Consider the following 9,665-nt stretch of genomic DNA (forward strand, 5'->3'; position numbering starts at 1 on the left):
AGCTGCTAACTTAGTTTGTGAACTGCAAAATCCTCCGCCACCCACGAGGGCATACAAATAATAATTCTTTGTTTCGCGCGAGCACGGAGACGTGTAAATACCGGCGTAGCTCTCTCCAGCTCGCAGGGAGCCCTGCCAGACGCGGCAGAAGCGAGAAAGAGCTGGCTCGGGGTTCCAGGGAGGAGACTATTCCCGCGGTAACGCCTAAATCGCTCCAACAACTCATCCGCTGAAAGTTGCGACGAGCTTCGAAGATGTACGGCGGCAGGGCTTCACGGCTCTTCTTCCTCGCGAAACACTGCTTCATGGCCTCTTATTCGCCGCTCTGTCTTCTGTCTCTGTCCCTTTGTCCCCCGTTTCCTTGCCCCTTCCGTCCTTGATGACCATCAGACCGGCCCACGGCTTAGGTGTTCAAGCGGTGTCTTTGAAGATGGGACCAGCTACCGTAATGCTGACATCGACCGTTCGTCTTGATTGAGACGAACGGGGTGCAGCAGTTGCCAGGGTGAAATTGGCCCCATTTTCAGGTGCGATTGGTCCCGCTCTTGATTGTGTTATGCTTGAAATTGCCTTCATAATTGGATTCATAAATTTTGGATTGTTGTCCGGTTCCGAGGAACTGATTCTATTGGTATTTTCATACTAATGATTGTGATTTTATTGAGGATATTTTTACGTTCGTTTTAACGAGTTCCAGACTTTTTTTTATCTTCTTTCACGTTCTTAACTTTTTCGCCACGTGTTTAGCTATATATCGCAGATTGGTAGTCGTCCGGTTCGACCACGAGTTGTGGATTAAAGAAAATTATTTAAATTCCAAACCTCGAACTTCAAAAACCAAAACGATAGTTCGTTTCATTTCGATCATCGAATCTTCATCGATCGATCGCTTACGATCTGTTGCTTACAACATTCCAGCAATTCTCTCTAAAAAAAAAGGCAAGAAACAAAAAAAAAAAAACCAAGAAAACGGTATTCCAGCCGGAAGGAATGGGACAAAGTGCAGAGAAAATTGACGTGGAAAGTCCGACGCAGTCGTCCCGGACGGTCTGGCAATAACACAGTAAACTCGAAGAGGCTGGGAGGAAGGAACGCGGAGGCAGAGGAACAGAGAGAGACAGAGGGAGAGAGAGAGAGAGGGAGAGAGAGAGAGAGTCTAGGTAAGAGAAGCAGCGTTGGAAGGAGGGAACGTCAGTGGAACGGTCGACAGAGAAGCCGGTGAGCGGCGGCAGGAGTAGTGGGAGGATGAAGGTGAAACCGGCGGTAGCGCGAGCGAGACGGCGATCGAATACGAGAGGAGAAAAGTGCTGAAGAAAGACGAAGATGGTGGAACCGGTGCTCGAGCTCCGCGAAGAAAACGCTTCGGTTTATTTCAGTTCGATTTTTCCAGTGTCGCCGTCGCCCTGACGACAATTCGCAGGCGCGGTACACTCTCTGTTCCTCTCTTCGTCACACACCGCACCACCGCTCTTCTTCCGTCGATACCTTTCTCCCTTGCTCCTATCGCATCGGACCGACGGAACGAACGAATGGGTTACGCCCAGATGCGCGCATCGAACCCTGGTCAATAGAATCGTTCTGTCTCCTGTTCGTAGTCGTAGCTTTACCCTCTCCAACGACCCCTCTCGGACAGTCGACGGTTCGGCAGCGTCGAATCGGAAAGGGGTGTAGCAGCGCAGGGTTGAGAGAGAGGAGTGCGTGTAGGTGCGTTCGGTCCACCTATAGAGGAAAGGGTGGACCCTGGCATGCCGAAGCAGGCAGGAGTTCAGCAGGGTGCTCCGGTGGCGAGCATCCACTGCCGGAGGACCACCCCCGCGCGATTGGAAATCTATTCCCACCCTCGAAGTCGAACCTCGACCTATCGGAGGGTTCGGTTCGGAGATATTGAGTCTGCGCTCTCTCTCCATTGCCGATGCTCGTCGTTCGTTTCGGTAGTTACGTTGATCCACCCCTCTTGCTGTCTCTCCTGTTCGCACCTCGTTTCTTCTTTCCTTCGTCTCCCACTCTTTAATCCTCTTCCTCATTTCGATGCTTTTCGACACTCGAGTTAGGCTAGCCAGCCTTTTTTCTTCCGGCATTTGTCTCGTTCCGCCGACGACTTTCACGGTGAACCGGCTCTGTCGATCTTTAATGAGAAACTGCTGCTCGTTAGCGACCTTTCAGCGATGCCCCTCGATCGATCGTTTTATACCGACGTAAGTTTGTCTCTTTCTGCTTCTTGCCATTCTTCTTCTTCTTTCTCTTGTTCTTTCGTGGAAAACCAGGTGAAAGAAAACAGAGGAGGAGGTAGAAAAATGGGGAATGGTTAACGATGCTCGTCGGTAGCGCATCGCATCGTTAAAACCGAACGCAATGCGAACCAGTGCGTCGGTGACATGGAACTGTCGTTAAGTGCGTTTATGTCCGTTTAGCGGTGGCCGCGTGAAATATTTTCACAGCACACGGCCGCATGCATACGCGTGCATTGTGCCTGACCCGGCAGCCCCGGGGTCAGCCATACCTCATTGCACCGGACAGTGGTCAGATATTTTCACAATAGGTTCCGCGCCGGTGCTTTCATTGCAGGAAACTTCGCGGCTTGCCTGGGTGTTAAATGGCAGGTCGGCATTGAATACGCTTCTACAATACGGCCAGTACGCGGCAACGTAACGCGTGGCTTTGCCTTCGCTCGTGATAGGAATATTCGAGAGTGGACGTCTTCTTGCCTGGAAAATTTCACCGGGACGATACGTAAAATGGGACGGAGTTTACTTGAATAATGGCCCATTGTACGCCTGGCACCCTTCGACATTTTCTCCACGATTAGACCAAACTTCCTTCCTTCAGATAAAATTCCTATTATAGTAAAAATAGCTATGTCGCGTCACTAAATTATTCTTAATCTTTCAACCAACAATTGACTATCTTTCAGACAAAATAATTTCTTTATCGAAGGATCTTTTACGCGTGATTTCTTTTTGGTCAAAAGTAAATTATATACATTTATGTTGAAGTGGGATTTATCTTTATTTATTTTGAACTCTGCGATTATGAAAATTTTCTCTCCAAGAATATGATTAGCAAGTTGTGAAGTAAAAAATTGGAATCGAACGTACAAGAGAAATTGATCGATAAAGACAGTCATTTTGTTCAGAGAAAGCGAAGTTAAATCGGTTCTGACTATGACGACTTGTTGATTATAAAACGAAAGGGAGAAGCGGTCGTACCAAACTAGCGTTGTTCAGAGACATAAAAACGAGCACGAACTTCCTCAAACTATCGTTTTCTCTCACCATATTTTAAGATCTTTCCAAGACTCGACCTACTTTAACCTCGTTAACATCACACTCTGTTACGGAATTACTTTACCAAATTGTACCAATGTCCAGCGACAAACCACTAAATAGTTCCATAAAAATTCGCTATATTCCTTAAGAAGGAAAAATAAAAAGATAGAATAATCATTTTATTTGATTCGCAACTTTCTCTACTGACCTTGATCGTTAATACAGCAGTTTGTCATCGAGAGCGGAGAAGATTCTAAGAAATCGATAGCGGGATCGGTGTACCGTCGACCAGCCATTTCTTCGATAATGCGTTCATGCCCGACCGAACGAAGAGGCAGTGGCGCACGGCGCCGATAAAAAAGACGAGTTCTCTTTCTTTCTCTCTCCCGTTGGTTCGTCTATCGCACGCGATGCCGCTGGGGGCGGTGGCGGTGTGTCGAGGACCGTCGAAGGGGTGGCCAGACCGGTCGGGTGAAGGGTGGTCGAGAAAGAGAAAAGGAGAGGAATCGGTAGTGGAAAGAGAGCGCGGTTCGGAGGGAGGAGAAGAGGGCCGGGAGGGCGGAAGGAAGGAATGGAGGGAGTGCGGCGCATCGGGGGTGGGACAAGAGAGGGTATAGAAGCTATCGACGTTTTTACGTAACAAATCAGTCGTAACTGGCGCGCTCCGGTTGCGACCGTGCGCGGTAGAACGACCAATCAGAGAGCCAGCCGATATTCGATACCCGATCGCATCATAGGTTCCTGCCCGCTGCTCGAAACACCAAGGTAGTCCAATAGCCAGATGGGAAAAAGGGACGCGATAGAGGAGGAGAGAGGGCCGAAAGCCAGGGTGGGATGCACGGAAAGGGATGAACGCCGGAGGGAGAGGAGAGCACTCGCGCCAATGTCGTGGCGATGCGAGGGGGTGAAAGAGAAAGCGTTAAGCTTCGAGGGGGGAACAATTGCACCCAACCTTGTGGCAGACAATTCGTCGCTGGTCTCGCCATTTTTTCTTCCTTCCCGCCGCCTCCTCGAGACAAGCTCGTTGCTCCCATTGCACGCCTATCTATGTGCCAAAACCTTGTTTCCGTGATGGATTAGATCGTAACGATACGATACGTGGAAGCCAATGCATACTGGAAAGTATCTCTGCGCTCGAGATTTATGGTAGATAGAAGGTGGTTGGGAAATGTCGCTTCTTACGAGGTCGTCAGTCGTGAAAATGCAAACTTTTCCTTCGCGTTCTTTAACGAAAAGTTTCGCCGCTTCTCAACTAACTTTTAAACTAATCAATGCTCTCAGCCAGATAAAGAGAACGAAAGTAACCGACTATACCCTTGAGCATGTTCGCGATGCTTAAACTGGCTGGCACTTTCACTCGGTGAACAATTCCTATTTATTATCTATGGAAAATGACGAATACGTCTCCCGGGATAATTAATGGATTTTCTCGTTTATCCTGCTCGGAGCACAACGCGTACCTGCCACTCGTTTACTCGAGTAAACGTTATGTACCGCATTCGCTAGCTGCAGGGGTCAATACCTCCGAGCTACTTTCGACTCGGTGTCGTTGGAAATAACTCAAATATCGATTGCACACAGTCCAGCCGGTGGAACCTTGGGCGACCTTGCCTGGTAGCGTTACGTCGTGCCGAAATACATACTCGTCCGGAGGAAACTCGATCTTAATACGAGCGGAGCGATGGAACGAAGGACGAAGGAGAACGAAGTTGGATACGTGATCAGCGAGAAGCGGAAAAATTGCGGGTAGCGAGGATAGGAGGTACGGCTACGGGAAGAAGACAAGCCGAGTGGATGGGATAGGTGATGCGAAGAGAGTGAACAGCGGGGGTGGCCGAGTGGGTGGTGGTGGCGATAGGGGATGCCGGTGGATAGGGGTAGTCGGTGGAAGTAAAGGCGCTAGCGTAGAAGGAGCGTTTTAATCTATGGTCGCTCACAGGAGCGGGACTCTGGGGTCGGAGCTCACCCCCCGCGGCCGGATTATAATCAACCCTTTTATCCTAGGCTTTCCATGTCGCTAATTTCCATAATTACACAGACGCTAAAATCACAATATCCTCTGCCGGCAGAAAGGAGTAACCTACGTGAGCTTCCTCCTCCACCCACGGCAGCGTCACACGAGGAGAATGCCTGGTTCGGAGGGTGAAAGCGCGGTACAGAGAAAGAGAAAGGGACAGAAGGCGAAAAAGGAGACGAGAAGCTGCGACTGAAAGGAAAAGAGAAGGGTATACAGAGCAGGCTACGAGGAGGAGATGGGAGGAAGCGGCTGGCTAGAGATAAAGGTACTCTTTAGCTAGGATGGCGTTCGCTCGCATGTTTATGCACTCGTATCCGCGTGGCCGGGCATGGAAGTGCCTGGATAACCAGCCAAGTGACAACCCGGCAGGTCCCCGGCTGGCATAGACCTGCCAGCAAGAGCACGCCTCTCGACTCGAATTTTGAAAGGCAGCCAACTCGGAAAAGTGGGTTTAAAAGTCTCTCGATAAGTGCCGGCGTGATGGCCCGACGGGGACTGCCGTTGTTTCCACCTACTGCCTGTTAGAAACGTTTCTGTTCAGCGTAAAAGCGAGTTGCGCGCGCGAGTATGCGTTCAGACTGGATCGTTTCAACTTCCCTAGCCGGTCTAATCGTGTTCAACTTGAAATTCGGTTCATAAGAGGCGACCATCGAACGCGCTGTCGAAAAACTGCGCGAACGACCGTACATTCCATGTACGATGACCGAGGTCGGCCGATCACCGCAGGAATCACGAACGTACGGAAACTGAAACGTTTGCCAAAATGTAGACAGACAGATAGAGAGAGATAGAGAGAGAGAGAGAGAGAGAGAGAGAGAGAGGGTAGTTACCTTCCGGATGATCGAGTCCCTGTAATCCTGTTCCGGTCGAGATCCTGTCTACCTCTCGATATTCCAGCACAGGAGGACTCACCGAGTGACTAGGGTTGACTTTTCTCACTTTAACCTCGCGATGCGATGCTTGGCTTCGGGAGAGGGTGGAGGAGGAGGTTGCTGGGGCTGTATCGAGCGGCCCTCCTACATACATCTATCTCCTCCGACTCCTACCCTCTCCTGGCCGTTCCTCTTACCCGCCTCCTCTTTCCCTCTTCCCCCCGCCCCCGACATTCGTGGCCTTCCACCCCTTCCACCCCTTTCCAACCTTCTCTACCTCTTCCACCTTCTCCTCCTTCTCCGGCTGTGTGCCTCCCTCCGCGTCCTCTTCACCCATCCTTCGCGACTCACCTACCTAAACCCCGTCTCTCCTCGGCCACCCCCTCTCGCCACTTCTCTTCTCCTTCTCAACTCCGACAGACTCTCTCCCGCGTCCTTTCTCTTTCCTTCTTTCCCGTTCTCCCTCTGCGCCCACAGCTCTCGCTCTCTAGGCCTTTGCCTCGAAAACGCTCTCACCGACAAACAAACCGCAGACACTTTGCAGTTTTACGCAATCGTAAGTTCCTCCGTTTGTTTACTCGTTCAACGCTTGTGCGAATATTGTTACGCACGGGGGCCGAGATCAACCGAACGGGGTCTCTCCGTCGCGTCGTCATGTGCAGGATAATAAACACCAGGGAAAAAACGAACCAACTTCCCGGGAACCCTGTAAAACTTTCCTCTCTTCTGCTGCCGCGTCGTCGCTTCTGTTTCTCACGTGTTGCCACAACGTCGATCATCGCACCCTTATTCTCGCGGTGGACCTTAAATTTTAATTAAAGGGAAGCGTCCGTCAACGTTCATCGATATCGGAGTGATCGCTTCGCTACCTCAGACTCCTGAGTAAATCTTCGTGAATCTTGTCTGAAATTGTTCACCTTCTCGAAGAGAAGACAACCAAGGCGAGCACAGGACGTTCCAAGTGGCGACACTCTACAGCTTTATGCACTTTCCTTTGCTGCTCGGCGCAGGGTTAGGTGAGTAGGACGCCCGGCACGGGGAAGGAGGATTGCTCGACGCCGAAATTGCTTGCAGTGTCGAGTTGCCGAGAAACTTTGGATTTCGGACGAGCGGTGAAAGCGGCGAGGGGAAAACCGAGTACAAGGTCACGCGTCGGGGCTGATTATTAACTTTTCCGACAAAGATCCTGGCCATCCCAGTGACTCTCCATCGAACCTGCGATTACCTTTATCATGCGATATTCTTTCACTTCTTATCTCTGAATTTTTTAATTTGCCACGTGTTCGTCATGTGTGCCGATTTTAAATTATTAGATACGTTGCAATTATTAAAATACGTCTTTAACGTTTTGTTAATATTCGCAAACATTGATATTTCATGGTTTGTAGGGAGTTTTTTTTAACTATATAGTAATGTAGATTGTGATCATTTAGAAGTCCAAATGTTTAATTTGTTCGATAAACAGACGGTAGATGTATACCCATAGAAATTTAGGTTATATGTATGTCAGGTAATTAAGGGTTCTACTCTTGCAGAAGTACATCTCAGGGATTGTTTCAAGTGCAAGGGCACAACAAACAGGGAAGCACGCAAGTTTGCTTGTGTTCAAGGTCACGCTCGTCCTAAACCTTCTACCTTGCATTGCTTGTTCCAAGAAGCAGGGGCGCTCCAAAAATAATATTCGAGATAAAAAGCTAATTACCACTGTCGAGGTAACAACATTAACCTGACCAGATTTTCCCAAAGTTCATTTGAAGTACATATCATCAAGTCGGTCGCTTTCTAACTTCTTTATGCTGCACGTTACTCCAACTACTGACACTCCGAAAGTACGATCCGCGGTGAAAAGAAATCTACGATAACAATTATAAGTTAGTCAAATTTTCTTTTCGAAAGAAATTGATCTACATATGGTTACAGAAAGTATCGACATATGCCTTTATTTTGCAATAAAGCAGCTTTTCTCACATTCTATACTTTATTTTCAAATTTTCGTAATTAAATTAAAATATTAGTAAAGAGAAAAAAAGGAAGAAAGAATGAAAGTATCAGCGATGTATAACGAAATGGTACGAAGTTTAACCTTAATTACACCTGATTAATTAGTACGTAAATGCTATAATAAACACAAATATGTATCGATACCTTTTCTATCCACTGTACATTGATTTCTTTCGAGTGTTTAAAATCAGAACGATCCAAGCACCGATACTTCGCAAAACTATACTCGACATGATATCCACAGAGAGATAGGCCAATGACCAGTGAAAATATGTTACTTGGAATTTCCAGAGAAACGTCAGTCCTAGCACCGAGTTATTCGTTATTTTCCATGGTTGTACGTACTAATCGGACCCCATGCACGTGTACGGAACGTCTTGGATGTACGACACGGTCGCGAGGGATGGCGGGGGACGTCGCGGGCGCGGACGGGGGCGTCGAACGGCGCGGTGGTGCTGGACGAAGAAGAGGGGAGGGGGCTGGTGCTCGGGTGGAGGCGGAAGAGCGCGAGGAGAGGCAGGACGGGTGGAGTAGGAGAGCAGTATCTTGGAGACTTCGCACTGTATCTTGAAATGAGTTTTGTTGGATCAATAAGTTCCACTATAAGAACACTCTCGCTCTGTCCCGGTATATCGGGGTGTTGGTTCTGTTCGTGTTTATCTGTGTCTGCAAATAGATACACGCCGTACATGAGTCTCTCCCCTTCTCCTCCCCCTCGCCGCTCTTCTGTCTTTTCTTCGTCTCTCTCGCCCGCCCTCCCCACTACTCTCTTCGTGGAACGAGCTTCTCTCCCTCGATCTTCCCTCTGCCACCGAACGAACGTCTATGTATCTGTCGCACCAGTCGACTATGTACGAATAGGATAGTCGCTACAAGCATTTTGAGATGAGTCGAACTCAATCTCGCGGCAGACGTGGCTCTATCCGGAACGAATCTACCTGCCGTGGTGATCACGTGAGCATGGATACGCGAATTTCTGTGATTGCCGGTACTCGAAAATGTGCGGGGGATGATGAGGCACCGGCGATGCGCTAGAAATTTAGACTGCGCCTGCGAGGTATGATTAATACGCTCGACCAAGATATAACGCGAAAATCTGTCTATTTTGGGGGGATCGCGAGGCGTTTAAGAAGCTACCGAATGAGTCATGTGTGGTGTTTTATATCGCTAACGATGCTTGTCAAATAGAGCAAGTCTTAGCAAAACATGTGTCATTTTTTATATTGAAGAATTCATGCTGCTCTGTTCAATGTCTGATCAAAAAAGATCCTAATCTATTAATTCCAACATACACGAACTCTTTGGCAAAATATTTTACAGACTCATGTTATTTCCCCTTTATTCGAGATCTGAATCGAACGTATCGATGATCAAATGTTGAATATCGATAGATAATTTTCAAGAAATGATGCGTTCCAAAAAATATCGAGTTACATAATAATTGCAAAAACCACATAGTATAATAAAATTACCCTTTAAATCCACGCTCTTAGGTTAATAAGTATATAT

General features: G+C 48.3%; 1 long non-coding RNA gene across 3 annotated transcripts in view; it reads right to left on the bottom strand.

Moving 5' to 3' along the window:
• Positions 1-6,267, bottom strand: part of LOC126865825 (uncharacterized) — a 56,390-nt gene extending 50,123 nt beyond the window's left edge. For 2 of the 3 annotated variants that reach the window (XR_007689690.1, XR_007689687.1), the window contains exon 1: positions 6,114-6,265. This is a non-coding gene — a long non-coding RNA (uncharacterized LOC126865825). Of the gene's footprint in view, positions 1-6,113 lie in introns of all 3 variants that reach the window. The other variant, XR_007689688.1, reaches the window with a different exon arrangement.
• Positions 6,268-9,665: the final 3,398 nt, after the last annotated feature.

This window comes from Bombus huntii, chromosome 5 (assembly GCF_024542735.1).
Source record: "Bombus huntii isolate Logan2020A chromosome 5, iyBomHunt1.1, whole genome shotgun sequence".
In the NCBI taxonomy this organism is placed as follows: Eukaryota; Metazoa; Arthropoda; class Insecta; order Hymenoptera; family Apidae; genus Bombus; species Bombus huntii.